Genomic DNA, 18,388 nt, shown 5'->3' with positions numbered 1-18,388 from the left:
TGTATCCAACCAACTTACTGCTTATCTCTTACAGAATGAACTCCTAGACCCCAATCAGTCTGGCTTCCGTACTGGCCACTCCACAGAAACGGCCCTCATTGCGGTCACAGAGGCACTTCACTTAGCAAAAGCGAAAGGCCTCTCCTCTGTCCTGATTCTCCTAGACCTATCTGCAGCCTTCGACACAGTCAACCATCAGATCCTCCTCGCGGCCCTCGCAGGAATGGGAGTGGCTGGATCTGCGCTGACATGGCTGACATCATACCTCAATGACCGCTCCTACCAAGTGTCATGGAGAGGGACTCTGTCGGCCACCCGCCCCCTCCGGACGGGTGTCCCCCAGGGCTCGGTCCTAGGACCCCTTCTCTTCTCCCTCTACACTAAATCACTGGGTAACATTATCACGTCTCATGGCTTCTCATATCATTGTTATGCCGATGATACTCAACTCTTCCTCTCCTTCCCTCCCTCAGATATCCACGTCTCTGAGCGGATCTCGGCCTGTCTGTCCGACATCTCCGCCTGGATGACGACCAACCACCTCAAACTGAACCTAAGCAAAACAGAATTGCTCCACCTGCCGGCCAAATCCTCCCCCCTGACCGACCTCTCCATCACAGTCGAGAATGCAGCTGTGACCGCGTCGCCGACCGCCAAGAACCTTGGTGTTGTCCTCGACGACCAGCTGAACTTCTCTGCTCACATCGCAGCGACAACCAGAACCTGCAGATTCCTCCTGAGCAACGTCAGAAGGATACGCCCCTTCCTGACAAAAGAAGCCACCCAACTCCTCGTCCAATCAACAGTCATCTCCCGCCTCGACTACTGCAACGCACTGCTAGCTGGCCTCCCGGCCACTGCCACCAAGCCTCTTCAACTCATTCAAAACGCAGCGGCCCGCCTGATCTCAAACCTACCGAAGTCGGCCCATGTCACCCCACTTCTTAGGGACCTGCACTGGCTCCCCATTGCTGCACGTATCCGCTTCAAGGCCCTCGACCTAGCATACCGTGCGGCAAAGGGAACCGCTCCCGCCTACCTCCGGTCAATGGTCTCTAACTACACACCCTCAAGACCCCTACGCTCTGCATCTTCTGGCCGCCTCAGATCTACTCCTATCCAAGCTCCCGGAGGGTCATCAAAGAGAAGCCGCCTATTCTCAGTCCTTGCCCCACAATGGTGGAATGAACTACCCATCCCAGTTAGGACAGCCGAATCCCGTCCAATCTTTCGCCGTCGACTAAAGACTCACTTCTTCAACCATTATCTGAAATGATAAAAAAAATAAAATAAAAAAATCTAACCCCGACTAACCTTAATGTCATGCACTTGTCCTAATAAACTAACCTACACTGTAACACGCAACACTTTGATGAACATTGTTACTCAGCTGATAGAGTTATACCCTTCTTGCTGTCTTGTCGCACAGAACTTGTAAGTCGCTTTGGATAAAAGCGTCAGCTAAATGACTAAATGTAAAAAATGTAAAATGTATATCTTGGCATACAAGGGCTTGATCTAAGAGGACATGATGAGAGTCCGAGTTCATCAAATCGTGGAAACTTTTTAGAGCTACTGTATGTACATTGTTTTCAAAGCATGATGAGATCTAAATTACGAAAAACGTTCCCTTTATTGCTGTCAGCACTGCAACTTGTGATTCAAGTTGTGAACGGTCTTTCTCAGCAATGAGGCACATCACATCCAAAACCAACAATGCGCCAGTCTGCTTCACATTGAAAGTGATCTCACAGATAAAGTTAAGCGGAAAAGATCATTGATGCCAAGACGAAACGTCGCATTTTGCTGCATTAAGGTAAGACAATGGTTAATCTATTATTGGATGCCTTCATTTGAACACTTAATTTGCACTATATATTAAATGAGTGGGGCTCGGCTCGCATAGCCTAGTGGGACGTATTGACAAAAAAGGAAATATTTTGCCAATATAGTCCACCCTATGGGAGGAAACGCTACAGACACCCAACCTCTTTACCCGTGTTTCCATGACACACACTGGAGGTGCTATACCAGTCACACTGACCCCAGAGAGGGCCTCTAAGCCAGGCATGGCCTATCACACACACAGACAGGGGACCAACAGACTGACATCACAGGAGCACGTGCTTAAGCACTATTTGCTCTAGGGAGACCATGCCCCGGCCTCCAGCGTGACCGGAGTACTGGCCCCCTTATTCAAAATCAGAATAGGGTTACGCTATGTTTAGAGGGGATTCTGACTTAGAGGCGTTCAGTCATATTCCCACAGATGGTAGCTTCGCACCAGTGGCTCCTCAGCCAAGCCAAATGTCTGAATATGCGGTTCCTCTCATACTGAGCAGGATTACAGGCCAGTACTCCGGTCATCGCTACAGCGATTTTTAAGGGCCCTTTTCCCCCCTTTTTATGCTTTTTGGGGGGTTTTGGTGATCAAATATTGAATATTGAACTATAATAATCAGTGCAGGAGCTCACTTATCCTTGAAAGACACTTTTATCACTGACTTAAAAGGCCCATACATCTCCATAAATGTTCAGGGGGGAGGGAATAAGTGCTTACCCTACAGACCCCAAGAAGTGCTGTATATTCTGTATTGTTTAATATAAATGCATTTTTTATTCCAATCCCGATTTGTATTTGAGATTCCCAAATCCCATCGGACTTGACTTCTTTGTGTCCCTCAATGAGTGTAATACCAGCATTCAACAGCGGTTTCTGTCATCATCATCATCATCACCACCCACGCTATGCATAAAATATATAGGTCCGCGGAGAGGCATGCTGAGGAGGCCGTGCAAACTGCAATGGAATATGGGGCATCTCTCTCTCTTTACCTAATATTTTGATTCTATCCTGACATTTTTCAGTTGGAAGGGCAGTCTATATGCGTAACAGTATTAAAAAAAAAACGGGTGGAGCGCATGGTGCTCCTGGGCCCAAAGGGATAGCTGGGGGGGGGGGGGGGGGGGGGCGCATGGTGCTCCCACTTAGGCGTCGGCATCGGCGGTTGACCGAGGCTGAGGACGAGCGCGCGTCCGTGGGGTAAGACGGCCGGTCGGAGCGTGGCGCGGAGCCAATGGCAATGACATGATGGGAATAGCCAGACTCTGAGGGGCGGCGATGGGCGAGGGCCTTGAGCCGCGAGTGTAGTGGACCTGACCTCCCCGTGGTCCCATCATGTAGCCCTTAGGTAGGCCCCCTCTCAGGGATTGTGGGTGAACCAACAGGTCCCCCTCGCTGTGTGTGTGTGTGTGTAGGGTTAGGGGCAGGGTGTGTGTGTGTGTGTCGTATATTTCTAAATGAAAACATGAACATAGCCAACTGAAATGTACAAGGTAATGATTAGAAAGACAAAATGCTGATTGATAGAAGGGCCATTTAGATATCCCCTTGTGAGTTATTTCTGTGACCCTAGGCTTGAGAGGGAGATAGGGCAAAAGACTGTTTATGACATTAATGCACATTCCACTGGTTGGTTAGCAGCTGTGGTTTAGGCCACCTCCAACTGACAAGAGAGGAGATCATTATCGTTGAAACAGGAACCAAACTCAGAATAACAGTTGAGATCAAAAAGGTCATATTTACCCTAAGGAAGGAATTTCAGGTTACAACACGGCAGCTGCTGACGAAGACCCAGAGGTCAGAAAGGTGACACAGACTATTTGGAAATCTCCCCTTACACAGTAGAATGCCACCAGTTACACATTAACTCTAATAGTTAGACTAGACAGTTTTTAGACCTTAAGGATATAGAGAAAACTAATAAAGTAAAATGTGGACAGAACTACTAGAATACCTTAGTCACAATAAAGAATAAAAACTCTTAAATACTAGAAGGTAAAACTATACAAATATTGGTCACATTATTTAATCAGGAAATAAGGTGTTCTATTAAAGGACGGATATATAGGGTTTGTTGTCTGGGCACTGTCTGAAAGTAGTCTGTTTCTTATCTACACTATGTAAACATTTTGTCACAAGCATAAGGATGTATTACTCAGTGAAACGGAATCCTCTCATCAAGTAATGATTAAGCGGCCCGGCAAGATTCTATGGTGAAACGGTTGTGTCAGCAGAATAAGTGTAACATGTTGAGACAAGCCGGCTACAAGGAATATGGCCAAATAAGGAAAGGCAGATATAGACGTGAATAGGCAGGCAGGGACGCTCTCTCTCTCCCCCTCCCCCTCTCTCTCTCTCTCTCTCTCTCTCTCTCTCTCTCTCTCTCTCTCTCTCTCTCTCTCTCTCTCTCCCCCTGATAAAAAGGGCTGATGGCGACACACAAAAAAGAAAGACACACCAGAAAGGACCTGGAGAGACACACAGAACTCGAGAGCCGAGCCTGAGACACAGTGAGAAGGATCCTGGAGCATGGAGACACAGAGCCATGGAGACAGACGATGACAGAGATCGCCTCGCAGCTGGAGCGCTGAAAACCTCCACCGACAGAGGGAGACTCGCTAAGCCGGCTACTGGAGAGCCGAACCAGTGACACAGAGAGCCATTGACACCAGATGACAGAAAACGATCGCCTCGCAGCAGGGGAGCCAGACTCCACCGAGGGTAGACGAAACAAGCGCTCCCAAACCGCCGAGGACCCGAAAGCAAGGTTGCCCTGACGACCAGCAAACCACTAAGAGAAGATTTGTGTTGCCATGGACAACCTGAGACAGAGAACCGCCACTGAGGAGAAAGCTTTGATCGGCCCTAGCTGATCCGAGCATGGACAATTAGATATACCAAAGAGACGATGTACTTGTTATGATCCTAAGCTGTGGTTTATTAATAAACACCGCAGTTATTTTGACCACTTTGTCAGCAGTCTCTCCTTACTTGAACCGAACATCTGAGAACTACCTAACCAATGCAGGAGAAGGGTGATATAGAAAACTATACGATCAATGAACTTAGATAGAGATAAATGAAGAATAGAGAGATACTTCAATTGGTGCGGTGACCCGTGCTGCATTCGACCGGAACCGGTTGGAGACGACTGAAAGCTACTTCTGGAAGATGGACCTCGTCGACGCCTCTACGACTGAAATAAAATAATCATCACCACTTCGACAGGCCAGCAGGACTAGGTAAGTAGTGATGGCGTTTAAGATTGGTAATGGTCGAAGCAGTCTCGCATTTTGGGGTTGCTATTGCATTAGGTAGAAATGAGATGGACCAGGATAAAGTTGGTGTTGGAGGGGATCGGGGTTCAGGGTTCACAACCTGACTCTGGTCTCAGCCACACGCCGGCGCTGCACTTAGGAAGCGTAGGGGATAGGGGATGTTCGGTTAGGATGAGGATATAGATGTCTATATTTAGTTAGCTTAGGAGGATAGGCTAGGGATAGGTAAAATATTTGAGGGGACCGGCGTGGAAGCGATAGAACGGGGATTAGTCACAGATAGCGGGATGAGAGACTGTGAGTGACGAAGTGGTTCATTAAAGGGTAAGGTGAAGAGTTTAATGAGAGAACCGTGGTGTAGTACAGGGATAGCCTGGTTCCGCGAAGAGAACAGAGAACGGAGTGTAGAGTACTGAGAACCGTGGTGTAGTACAGGGATAGCCTGGTTCCACAAAGAGAACAGAGGACGGAGTGTAGAGTACTGAGAACAGAGTACAGGGTACGGATAGCATAGAAACAGAGAACAGAGTGATGAGAAGAGGATAGGGTTCGGGCTAGGATGCTATAGAAGCCACACTTAGAATCGGTACGACGGAGTAATGGACTTTGGAAGACGTTCCATAAGCGAATTACCAATTCTAATCCGACGTCATTTAGGCTCAGATTGGCTAAGGTCGATATCTGAAGAACATCAGCCGCGTGGAGGAATGAGGGAATGTAGAAGAAATCAAGCCGACAAGGGGCTCTACGGGTAGCGGGGAGTACGGTCGAACACACGATTTGGCCATATAACACTCCGATACAAGCCGACAATGGGCGCTACTAAAACTCTTCACGGGCTACTATACATGAATGGAGTGGGTTTCTCGGGGGTATAGCAACGCGGACTCAGTAGATATATGAAGCACTTTGGAAGTAGATACTGCACATGTGATTAGAACATAGGAGAATATTGTGTGAAAGAAGCGAGGAAATGCGTTTGGAAGGATTGGGTACAAATGAATGGTGTGCTTATGAATGGGACATTGACTTATAAGTATATGTGTTTGAATGGATGAATGTTAGGAGCTCTGAGTGAATGCCAAGGTATTTTTTTGTATTATTATAAACACTGGTGGTCAAGGCGGCAGCAGGAGAAACCGCACCCCTGTCCGGAAGAAGAGAGGCGTTTGTTTAGCTGCCGGCGTTAGCTAAGGGCAACGGGACTAACGTGTGGACGCTGTGTTGCGTTGTCGAGTGAATTGAATGAATGGCAAGTGTGATGGAACCTAGATGATGTGTAATGTTCGTTGAAATTTTTTAAAACGGGGCTGTGGGGGTCTAGAAATAATGTAGTAACGGTCAACAGAAACGGAGATTTTGGGGCTGATGACGTCACTGGGAGCGTCGGAGCTTGGTGAGCGTTGGGTTTAATATACTGTGTATTTCGGTCAGGCGGGGCCAAACGGGCGAGCGTAGTAGGATAAGGATAATGATATATGTTCTGTGAACGGGGGCTAAATAGGATTGAAGTTATGTTACGGGGGAAAGCAGGGGTTGTGTAAACGTCGCGATGTGTTGTGCCGCTCGGATCAACAGGAGACTGGGCCGTTTAGGAGGAGTGATGTTGGATGCTAAGCTAAGCTAGTAGGAGCTAGCGGTACTGAGCTAACGAAGCTAAGATGCTAAGCTACCTGTGCTAATAATATAGCATGATTGAACTCTCGGAGAATCTCGCGTGTTGCTACTCTTTGGTGGCTGGGCGGGATCTTAGAGAGGCGGTGGACAGGGACTTCCGGTGTAGGGGATTCTGGGAATTGTAGTTTTGTGGTTGAGGTGGAACGTCAAGTTGGCGTCTTGGTATGGTACGGCGTGATGACGCACTTGCGGGGGAGGCGTGGGCGCCTCCTGCAGGACGTGGTGAGAACTGTGGTGCAATAGGGGTGATGAGCGTACGTTCCAGTGGAGGGCAGTGTTGCCTCTTTGATAGTTACACCTCTCTTTTACAGGTAAAACGAGGTGCAGTAGGCAACGGCAGAACGTTGGTGGTTATTATAGGTTTTGAGTAGCGACCATCTGTGGAGATTTGTAAATTCTTTATATTCGGTTTTTTCAGTTATTGATGATGGATGTGTATACTTGTTTGATTATAAATCTGTATTTGTTATGGGCCAAGTATGGTTGAAGTGAGAGCAGCGGCGTTTTGTGATAGGATTTGGCGTGAACCCCCCCCCCCTTTTTCCTCTGTCTCTTCCTTCCTCGTTCACACTCTCTCCCTCCCTCCCTCCCTCCCTCCCTCCCTACCCCCCCCCCCCCCCCGCCCCCCTCCGCTCCATCCCTATCTCCCAGCTTGACTTTGTGAGATGACGGGTGCGCGGAGGGAGTTTTGTATGGGATGGATTGTCTTTATGGTGGGCTTGGAGTGTTGGTTATATTAATATAGTGTTACTTGCTAAAATAGGGTTACATAAGGATAAATAGAATATTCATGGTCATTCTTTTGGTCTGATTAAAGTTAAGGTTGAGTTAAGTTATTCTGCTGGTTGAGTGTAGACGGTTTTGGTAATAGTTAATGTTGCATTGTGTGCCCCCCCCCCCCCCCTTCCTCCCCTTAGTCCCTGTATCCCTGTATCCCTCCTTCCTTTTTCTTTTCCCTCCGCCCCCCCTCTGTCTCTCCTTGTATTTCGCCCTGTGGTTCTCCATCCCTAGATTGCGGCGTGTGTTGTGGGCAATTGGTTTGTAGGTTTATTTGATCTGCGTTGTTATTGTGTATGTGAAGTAGGTACCGGATGGGCGCTGGCCTGTCTAGGTGCAGGTGGTGGTAGGTTGAGTTGTGATATTCCTTGGTGGGAAGTTTGGGGTGTTTCCGTTCAGGTTCGAAACTGAAGGGAGGACGCTTTGGGCTGTAGGTTGACGGTTCTTTGTGTATTCAAGGGTCTGAGGAATGTTGCGGTGGCATAGTGCGAGTGTCCATGAATTTATTAACGTGGCCAGCTGTACTATGTGTCGGTCAGGGTTTTAGTGATCTAAGTTGCTAAAAGTTTATTGTTTTCCCTGATTGGTGGTTGGTAGCAGTAACAACACTAATTGATTTTTATTAAGTGTTGTGGGGGGTAATGGTTGTGTGTAAGGAGTGTGAATGAAATTGATGTTGTATGAGGAGTGTGAAGCAAAAGCGAATAATACATTTAGTCGATACGCTAATCGGGCATTTAAAGTAAGAAATAAGATTAGGATGAACAGATTCATCAAGCAAAGAGAGATTTGAACGGATGAAAGGCCAGGTTTACAAAGGATTATTAGACAATTGATAGGCATGGGACTAATGATTATGTTTCCCAGAAAATCAGGTGGAGAGAACACACAGGGGATTGGAAACCTCCAGTGTTCCTGTTGAAGGAACGGACAATCAAGATAAGCTGTATCGTTATTTTCAAACAGATCACACTGTGTCTCTCTAAATCTTTTGGTATAGTGTTGCCCGACATTTCCAATGCATAACGAATAGTGGAAATAATAGGGAAATGCCACTGTATTAAGTCTGGATGTTTTTGCTTTCTTTCTGTACAGGTGCTCGGCCGGACAGGAGCTCTAACAATTTCCATAAGCCAACTAGGGAAACGGCTGTAATGAGCCTTGGTATAAGTATGAATGATAAGCCAGTTATCAATCCTTGTCTGCAGAGTAAAATTTTGACAGTGTGAGTGTTTTAACTCAAGTAAGTAGAAATAGTGAAAGACAGAGAAACTTGTTTTTTCAAACGGTGTTACAGGAGTGTTTGGAAGTGGAGTGAATGACAGTAACATAGGAAGTTCACCTTAGTGGAACATTGATAGGAACAACTGAAGCGTTAAATGCAATAACAATAGAATAACAACAACAACAATATGGAAAAGGGCCTTAGTGATCAGGCCATTGGGGGGAGAAGGCCGAGAGCCTCTGCAGACATTTCCCAGATAGACTTTACCAGTGATGATCTGATTGATTTGAATATGGATTTCTCTCATGTGACCAGTACGACAGAAGGACTTGAAATGTTGACTTTGGTTCCAATACAGGGGAGTGAACCAGTGACAACGGTGTTACTCCAACCAGAACCGATTCAAGCTGGAGTGTCCATTGCAGGCGACTGCGGTTTAACCAAGGGGCAGAAAAAGAGACTGAGGTTACAGCAGTCCCACGAAGTCCACTCTGGCCGGATGGCTGGAACTGAGACCGACAGCAGGTATGGAATACACGAACAGTTTCTACAGCCCACCCGTTTCCCATGTCCACCCTGCCCTCAGCACCAAAGCCAAGATGAGAGGCGGAGCCCAGCGATGGGAAGTCAAACCGCCAGTGCTGAGATGGGGGAAGAGGCAGCATACTATAGACAACAGAGAGCGTTTGTGACAGCGTTCGAACAACACGAGGCAGTTCATCGAGATCTGATGAAGACACAGCTGGAGATCGGTCAAGCCGCACACGAGACTCAGAGATTGGAACGAGAACTGGCAAGAAAGGCTGCGCTACTAGAAGGCAACAGGACATGCGACCAGAGGACAGGGGAGGGGTGGACCTGGCGAGGACTGTGGGATGCCAGCCGAGAGACTGCGGGAGTCGTGGTAAACTGGAACCCCTGGGATGGCCGGCGTCGGCTGTGTGCTGGGATTGTGGGGAGGTTGGCCATTTCGCTCGGTCATGTGACAAAGGGTGGAGGGCTCAGCAAAAGTCCAGTAGAAGGCGAGAGTCCATCAGAAAACAGAGTTGCTGGAAATGTGGAGAGTTGGGACATTTTCAGAGGGGGTGTAATTAGGGGGTGTCTGCATAGGTCATAGGTTGAATAAGAGCGAAGCGGAAATGCACAAACAAAGCCTTTTGGGTGCTCGAGTAAATAGAGTTATTGATAAATTAAAGTAGAAAATGAGACTGATTAGAATAAGGATAGAGACGAGGATACATAGATAAGGTTTGATTAGGTGTGCAAGTTACTAAAATGGTTTGGAGGACTAACCAGGGTAAGTTGGGGCTATAGAGGGATGAAGTAACTGGGAATGGCATGGGCTAATCAAACTAACAAAATTGATGGCTTTAGACAGGAACAATGGAACATTTAATATTAGACAGAGTTAGAAACAAAGGACTATTTATAGTAGTGATTACATACCTGATCGAAGGGTGGTCAAGTTGAATTAAAAAAAAAAAAAAAAAACACAACAATATTATTATTTCATTACTTATTTTATTTCTTTTTGGATTTTTAATTTTGCTGTCTTAGTTTTTGCAGGGGTATTTATGCCTCTAGATAATAGTTAAATTCTGTTGAATGGGTGTGTAGCATGTAGGCACTCACAATTTTTTTGTTTATTTACAATTTTCTTTGTTTTTGTTTGACTGTGTTTTTTTAGGAACTGGCTGGCTGGGAGGGATCTCTCGCCGGTCAGGGATAGCAGGTGGTGGTGACACAGCGAGACTGGTAGGAGGTCTGATATAATGAGCTGGAAACTGAGAATGGACGGGAGTTGGTTCATGGTTTGTTTTCCGCTCATTAAGAGTCCAGATGTAGAATCTGGGCGGTTGTGTAACTTTTTGGGTTATGGTAAGGGTTGGGGAAACATATTTCTCTGTCTATAGAAAGCTCTGTAGGTTTTTGGTCGCAAATTGGCCGGAATAGTGTTTATGTAGGGTGCAGACATGTGAATTTGATGATTGACTTATGGAAGGCTCTGCACCGGCTTGTTGGAGGCTGGCGGAGTGTGTGTGATGTGTGTTTAAAGGAACTGTGGTTTGTTGACCATGCACATAGGTTCTGTTGGTGATTGGCCTCGTCTAGAGCTGACTGTCCGGACCGAGGAGCTGTCGGGAAACGAGGTACTTTGATAGTGAAATAATGGATATTCCACTTTCAAGGGTGGAAGTGGTAGTTGTGTTGATCTTGAGATATTGAATCTAGTAAAACAGTACAGCACAAAAAGAAATGAGACAAAGGTGATTTGATTGAATGCTAACGTAAGAAGCTGTGAAATACATAGATAATTAATTTGGAGAAAAATGTATTGTCAAAATGCAGAACGGTAAAGATGTATCTGCAAGAAAATAAAAGTTTCCAATCTATTGTGTGTTTTGTAAATAATAATCCAAAATGCAAAAAGGACAGAGGGAAAATCGTTTCCTTCTGTGGAAAATCGGAGCAGTACCAAGACCTGCATACAACAAAGAAGAGGCTGTGATTAGCACAAAATACAACAAGAAGAAAACGGTCAAAAACAAGTTAGCAGTAAAGGCCTCAGGAGGTTGAAATAGGGATAACTGACAGGGAGGTAATTGAGGCCTCAGTGGTCTTTTCAAGGAGAAAAAATGATTTATGTTGCTTGTTTGAATTTCCCTCAAATGTTTAGAACTGTTAGTCTTATATTGGTGTGAGGTAAATCTTTTCTTGCAGAGTCCATTACACAAATAGACACAGGTGGTAATTACATGGATAAATATAGTCTTAAACGAAAAGAAGCTGAGAATGGTACGATCATCTCTTTGCATAGAGAGACGGACCTAGACTGGATGTCATAATAATAACTGATAAATGTGTATAACTGTGCAAGAAGAATAGGTAAGCGAAATGATGGTTTTGTAACTGTACAGATGGAAAGGGGTTTTGTAGTTCGATTTGGGTCAATTTTGAATTTTTTTGAAATTTTGAAAAATATTAGCAAAAATTATGATTATGATTTTAGCATGTTTTAATTTAGAATATTGATGCTGTATAGGAGGTTATTAAACCCCCTAAGGGTGGATTGTCGTATATTTCTAAATGAAAACATGAACATAGCCAACTGAAATGTACAAGGTAATGATTAGAAAGACAAAATGCTGATTGATAGAAGGGCCATTTAGATATCCCCTTGTGAGTTATTTCTGTGACCCTAGGCTTGAGAGGGAGATAGGGCAAAAGACTGTTTATGACATTAATGCACATTCCACTGGTTGGTTAGCAGCTGTGGTTTAGGCCACCTCCAACTGACAAGAGAGGAGATCATTATCGTTGAAACAGGAACCAAACTCAGAATAACAGTTGAGATCAAAAAGGTCATATTTACCCTAAGGAAGGAATTTCAGGTTACAACACGGCAGCTGCTGACGAAGACCCAGAGGTCAGAAAGGTGACACAGACTATTTGGAAATCTCCCCTTACACAGTAGAATGCCACCAGTTACACATTAACTCTAATAGTTAGACTAGACGGTTTTTAGACCTTAAGGATATAGAGAAAACTAATAAAGTAAAATGTGGACAGAACTACTAGAATACCTTAGTCACAATAAAGAATAAAAACTCTTAAATACTAGAAGGTAAAACTATACAAATATTGGTCACATTATTTAATCAGGAAATAAGGTGTTCTATTAAAGGACGGATATATAGGGTTTGTTGTCTGGGCACTGTCTGAAAGTAGTCTGTTTCTTATCTACACTATGTAAACATTTTGTCACAAGCATAAGGATGTATTACTCAGTGAAACGGAATCCTCTCATCAAGTAATGATTAAACGGCCCGGCAAGATTCTATGGTGAAACGGTTGTGTCAGCAGAATAAGTGTAACATGTTGAGACAAGCCGGCTACAAGGAATATGGCCAAATAAGGAAAGGCAGATATAGACGTGAATAGGCAGGCAGGGACGCTCTCTCTCTCCCCCTCCCCCTCTCTCTCTCTCTCTCTCTCTCTCTCTCTCTCTCTCTCTCTCTCTCTCTCTCTCTCTCTCTCTCTCTCTCTCTCTCCCCCTGATAAAAAGGGCTGATGGCGACACACAAAAAAGAAAGACACACCAGAAAGGACCTGGAGAGACACACAGAACTCGAGAGCCGAGCCTGAGACACAGTGAGAAGGATCCTGGAGCATGGAGACACAGAGCCATGGAGACAGACGATGACAGAGATCGCCTCGCAGCTGGAGCGCTGAAAACCTCCACCGACAGAGGGAGACTCGCTAAGCCGGCTACTGGAGAGCCGAACCAGTGACACAGAGAGCCATTGACACCAGATGACAGAAAACGATCGCCTCGCAGCAGGGGAGCCAGACTCCACCGAGGGTAGACGAAACAAGCGCTCCCAAACCGCCGAGGACCCGAAAGCAAGGTTGCCCTGACGACCAGCAAACCACTAAGAGAAGATTTGTGTTGCCATGGACAACCTGAGACAGAGAACCGCCACTGAGGAGAAAGCTTTGATCGGCCCTAGCTGATCCGAGCATGGACGATTAGATATACCAAAGAGACGATGTACTTGTTATGATCCTAAGCTGTGGTTTATTAATAAACACCGCAGTTATTTTGACCACTTTGTCAGCAGTCTCTCCTTACTTGAACCGAACATCTGAGAACTACCTAACCAATGCAGGAGAAGGGTGATATAGAAAACTATACGATCAATGAACTTAGATAGAGATAAATGAAGAACAGAGAGATACTTCATGTGTGTGTGAGAGATGGCATGCCTGGTTTGAGGCCTTTTCCTGGGGTCAGTGTTATAGCACTGGAGGTGTGGGTCATGAAAGCGCGGGTAAGTAAATATATATAGGCCATGCCCAGTTTGAAGACCTATCTTGGGGGTTAGGGTTAGGGGCAGGGTGTGTGTGTGTGTGAGAGATGGCATGCCTGGTGTGAGGCCTTTTCCTGGGGTCAGTGTTGTAGCACTGGAGGTGTGGGTCATGGAAGCGCGGGTAAGTATATAGGCCATGCCCAGTTTGAAGGCCTATCTTGGGGGTTAGGGTTAGGGGCAGGGTGTGTGTGTGAGATGGCATGCCTGGTTTGAGGCATTTTCCTGGGATCAGTGTTATAGCACTGGAGGTGTGGGTCATGGAAGCACGGGTAAGTAAATATAGGCCATGCCCAGTTTGAAGGCCTATCTTGGTTGTGTGTGAGATGGTATGCCTGGTTTGAGGCCAACTCTTGGGGGTAAAATGACAATGGCGAGCGCCATGGAGGGGGGAGTGTGTTAGATGGCATGCCTGGATGGCAACAGAATATACCCTGCTTCCTCGAATTGGACGGCACAAATGTCCGTCTCGCTGTTTAGACCAATCATATCAAGCCATCCCCGGGACTTACAGAGCGACAGTAGGATGCCCCTAAGCGTACAGCCCCTCCCGTCCGAATGCAAAAAAGAAAACCAAGGGCTGTACGCTTGATTATTCACTGCCCATTCAAAGTCTGGATCTAGTTCCTGGATGTTGGCCCTCCGTAAGGTATTCAATGCCAGAGTTTTATACAAATGTTGAGCAATTGATTAATATGCAATAAGGCGATTCCACCACCAGCCAAGATCATCTTAATTGTAAATAGAAAAAAGGTGGAATTAGATTAATCCAATTTTGTCTTTAACTCTTGGAAATAATGTAAACCTTATGGAAAAAAAATTCAACCAATGTGCAGATGCGTGTGTGAGTTTTGCAAATTGCTATATGTTTTTTTATTTATATTTATTGTACTTCTTCATGGAGCACACACTAATGAGAACTCACTTTTCTGTATAAGAACTGAACGCCTCTGAAGAAAGGCATTCATTCTCTGTTGCACTGTGTTCATGTGCTGTCTGTGATGACTGTGTGGCTGCTGTTTTGAACCTACATGTATTTGCTTGAAATAAACTTCTTCTGATCACACTCAAGAGACAAGACAATCTTTTATTACAAAATATTATATTTTGTACAATGTCAATCAGATTTATCTGACAAAATGTATGCATGGATGAACCCCTCTCTCTTCCAACTAGAAAGATGGATGGGAACAAGAATACCAAATTGAATACCAACCGATTGACTTATAATAAAGCTCTCCTGCAATGCACGCCACAATACCATGGCTTCAGGGTCAAACCATGTTACCAAATATCTAAATTTTAAACACATGCCTCCTCCGATACATGTGGAGTCGCCAGCCGCTTATTTTCACCTGACAGCCAGGAGTTTCACTGGGGGAATGTAACATGCACAGAGGTTCACGCTATTTCCCCCAGATCCCCTCCCTGCTGTTTACCAGTAGGAGTCGCACTTTACAATGACCAGGACACATACCCCACCGACTTCTCACCCGCTAACACTGCCAATTGTGTTAGTAGGGACGACTGACCAAGCCGGAGGTACCGCTGACTGATGGATTCGATCCCAGCATCTCTGTGGTGGTAGGCTTAGTCCACTGTGCTACCCAGCCTCGCCTGAAACTAGATTCGGTGGTAAAATGCACAGGTCCCACGAGAGACAAGACCTACAAAGAGGAGTCAAGGGCTGGGAGGAATTGTGAGTGTTTTATTATCTCTACTTCCTGCTATCCTGTTCCACTGTAATCATGACTTTTGATCTTTCAATAAATACAAGACATGTTGTTTGTCGGCAGAAGGGAGTGGATTTGGTTGAGGAAAAATTATGTCATGTGGGGCAAAGTATTCCTTCCAAAGTATTAATTTTCTTTTCTGTTGTTGCCATTTCATTTTTTGACATAGGATATGGTGGGACCAGAGAGGTTAAAGCCTACACAGACATAGTGTTGTATTTTGTACCAATTTGTTCTTGTTATTTGAGTCAGTATCAAGTGTTATACCTTTTTTATGATTCTGTGCAGTAAAAAAAAAAGGGTTTAGTTGAACTCCATAGTTTACCAGGGTGTCTTCACACCCCCTCACACCCAGTGGAAGTAATAGTTAAAACAGTTTCCCCAAAATAGTACCATACCTTTCACCTGTTGAGGAATCTAAATTAGTGCACGACCCCTTTAAATATGAGAGACAGGTTATCACAATACTCTCGATATGAATACTTTGCTCAGGTAATTAATTATGTATACACGGTAAGTAAACACATACACAACACAGTGGATTAAATGATCACAGTCTCTCTTTACTGTAAATTGCAGGTTGGCATGGCAATAGAACAGCACATGATCACAATGTTACCTTAATGGTGGACGTTCCCTTTAACTCATTGACTGCCATGCTGTTTTTACATCTGTACTCCCTGGCACCAGCGGTTTTTTACCATTTTCACAATGTTTGCAGACCCATCCTATATTATAGCTATGGAGACAATAGCATGGCTCATTTGAAAGGCAATATTTATACTCCAACAGGGAACAAACTGTTTATTTCTACATACCTTTGTTTCTGCGCAAGTCACGTTTCAAAATAATCCAGGCTTGTTTCCTGGAACGCGAGATATTGCACGAGATATTGCGGACTCGTTTTCTGACGCTGGGATCATCACAAAGGCATGTTTTATGATGGGGTTTGGTAAAATAGACGTTACCTTTATCAGCAGGTCCACCAAAACCCTGTCCGCTCTTGCTCCGAAGTGTCTGAGTCAGAACAGGAACAGTTTAAATAAATAACGTTAGTTGGCTCTGGCAGCACCCAACAGATAACGTTACATCCTCATCCTGTTTGAAAATACTAGAATCCAACATATGTTATGGATGGATCGTCACCGTTTGTCCTCTTCATAATAATCTCCAATAGTTCACTAGTCCAGGAGTTCCCAAACTTTTCAGGCCGTGACCCCCAAATAACGGTGTCAGAGAGCCGCGACCCCCACTATTATAGGAGGCAAAAAAATAAATAATAATATTACAATTTTTTTTTATTATTTTTTTATAAATGGAAATGTATGGTTGAAACATGCAAACGTTCAAACGCACACACACTAATACACATTGGAGGCTTTTAACCAGGGCCGGACTGGGGAAATCATTCAGGCCAGGAAATATAGTGCAAAATATAGCCCCAGTCAGGCCACTTTTTAAGCAGGGGGTCCCCCACCAGGAAATGTTTTGTTACAAAGACTTAATTTCCTGCATTCTGGTGCAGGATTTTTTTTTATTTGTACCCTTTAAATGCCAGTGTTTGTGATGGCATCACAAATTATTGTTAAACAGGCTAGCATATATGATTAGCAACAACACTGATTTTGATGGATTTTCAGTTTTTTTGTAATGTCAGATTGAAAAAAATACAATCTTTTATTCAACTTCAGCCTTGATCATAACACCACATATTAATTTTATAATTCTAACCCTTTAAATGCCAGTGTGTGTGATGGCATATATTTGCAATATATCAAATGCAAAGTAGATTTTTCTGGGGGGGATTATTACAGGCTAGCATGTGTCAATGATTAGCAACAACACTGATTTTGATGGATTTTTTTTGTAAGGGTCCCGCCTCCACCAATCACATGCGGCTCCCTTTGTGTGTGTGTGTGAGAGCAAGAGAGAGAGAGAGAGATAGTTCTCCAACTTGTGTGCGTTGCAGTGATCTCCTGGTTGTTCCCCATCTAGGTTATCTAACTATTGCGCTGCTGCAACTAGAAACACTGGCCTGGCCTGCTTCTAAGTTCAGTGGCCTGACTGCATACAATTATTATTATTATTATTTTAAATCATCTGGCAACCCCCACTTTGGGAACCCCTGCACTAGTCCATGAGATCGCCATTGCCGAACGTTAGTTGGCCCTAGTCTGGAGTGCTCTCAACTCTGGTGTCGGCGACTACCGCGGAGCGGTGAACAGATAATGTTACATGCTCGGCCGGTTTGACTATAGTATTTTTATGATTTACCAGAAGTGCTGAGTCCAATGTAGTCTGGTGAAAACGCACCATATCATCCATAAGTGTGATCGTGTTGTCCTCTTCATAATAATCTCCAATAGTTCACTCGCCATTGGAAAAATAGTCGGGCTCTGGGCGTACTCGATTCCGAGAACTACGGCGCGGCGATACGCTCCTAGCAGACCGGTGATCAATCACCCCACTCGGCCCTGCCTCTGCTTGGCCTGACCCGGCAGTTGGGGTGGTAACATTATTTACAAGAAATGCCGACTCAAGCGTAGTCTGGCGAAATCGCACCTTCTGGTTAGTCTTGTGTTTCCTCTTCATTATCTCGATCGTTCGCTGAATTTCCCCAAGGGGATCAATAAAGGAATATCTTATTTTACACCAACAATAACGAGATCAATAACGCCAACTCTCTCACAAATCGTTGGCTATATCTGTGATCCGTGAAGTACATGGGATGAAGCGTATTTACATTTGAATTGACCAATCCTAGCCGAGATGGACTCAAGCTGGCCCAGGTGCTAAAGTTCACAAGAGGACAATGTACTCCCCCCATGTACTCAAAAGGTAGGGAGATGATGATGATGATGATGATGATGATGAAGACTTTATTTCAGACTCAAGGTCCATATTACACATATACAAAACAACAACAAGAATACAATAACAAAAGACACAAGGCCAACAACATAGATAAAAATACATTAACTCATTCT

The sequence above is a fragment of the Notolepis coatsorum genome (genome assembly GCF_963971535.1).
Source record: "Notolepis coatsorum genome assembly, chromosome: 14".
In the NCBI taxonomy this organism is placed as follows: Eukaryota; Metazoa; Chordata; class Actinopteri; order Aulopiformes; family Paralepididae; genus Notolepis; species Notolepis coatsorum.
This window is presented reverse-complemented; position numbering follows the sequence as displayed.